The sequence below is a fragment of the Panthera uncia genome, chromosome D1 (assembly GCF_023721935.1).
Source record: "Panthera uncia isolate 11264 chromosome D1, Puncia_PCG_1.0, whole genome shotgun sequence".
Lineage (NCBI taxonomy): Eukaryota > Metazoa > Chordata > Mammalia > Carnivora > Felidae > Panthera > Panthera uncia.
In genome coordinates this window covers 16,912,484-16,913,796 of record NC_064808.1, presented here as the reverse complement: position 1 = coordinate 16,913,796, position 1,313 = coordinate 16,912,484, and positions in this window count along the sequence as shown.

Here is a 1,313-nt window from a genome sequence, read left to right as displayed (position 1 = left end):
TGAGCCTTCTGGAGCCCTGACTTCTTTACTCCCTGGGCATTTGTTAGCTCTGGAGGCTACACATTGAGCTGTGTTTACATGTTTAAAGGATGGGGTCTGCTCGTCAAATATTCAGACCACCATTTCCACTCCTGAAAGGACAATACCTGAATCCTTTCCACCCAGAAATGGAACCGAGGACACCTAGAGGTTTGCTCAGTGTTGGCAGTGGGAGCCGTGAGCCTGGCTCAGGGCCCAGGACGGATGAGCAAAAGGTATGGCTTCCGTGTCTTGGGCAGAGTGGTCTCTTCGATGTTCACATACACAAGATGACAAGGTACACAGAGGCTCAGAGGAGCCGAAGCCACACAGGTAGTGAGTGAGTGGGAGAGATGACTCCCCTGGTCACTCTGATGCGTTTGGCCACTCCCCATGCTGCCTCCCCAGAGCAGCCCAAGGAGGACAAGAAACTTGCTCAAGGTTATGCTGTTGGCTGTTGACAAAGCAAAGACTAGTTCCCAAGCCTTCCCCCCCGCCCCCCCCCCCCCCCACGCCATACCCTCTTTTCTAGTGTATTTCTTAATTCTGGAGAATTCCATGGTCTGCCCCACCAGCTCTGAGACCTCTTAGACACCCTCTGAGCCCAGATGCTGGAACTGCTTGGGTTCTAAATGCCGGCCTAGTAGCTGTGCAGCTCTGGGCAAGTTACTTCACATCTCTGTGCCTCCATTTCCCCATAATAATTGTGCCCGCTTCATAGCTTATTGCAAAAATTAAATGAGTTGCAGTAAGGTCCGGCCGTGGTATCAGAGGGTGACCAGCTCCAGCTCCTTCAGTGCCTCCTGCTGGAAAGCTCCCCCCAGTGCTGTTCAGACCCTTGCATGCCCCACTCGGAACTCTTAAGTGGGCCTCACCCGCTGCCAGGGCCACAGCCAGAGCCCTGCCTGCTGCAGTGAAGTTAGTCTCCCAGCCGGGCTTTGCTAATTGCTGAGGGCACTGCCCACCACCCCCGCGGGGCTCCTCAGACCCTCTCGATAACCTGGGGAGGTGCTTCCGTCTTTATCCTTGCGGGCACAGAGAAGCTGCTGAGGCTCAGAGAGGTGCTGGGAGTTGGCAGGGGCTGCACAGCCTGCACCCAGGGCTGGAACCCAGTTCTCTGGGACCTGGTTCTGTTCTCTCTCCCATTCTCTGCCCCCTGCGCCACAGGGGAACCACATCCACTTCTAATCTGCAGCTTTAACCCAAGGTAAGTCCCTAAATATTCCTTAGGGTCAGTCAGGGCTCCGCAAACCACAGTTGGTGAGCCAAATCCTGCCTGGTCTTTTTTTTTTTTT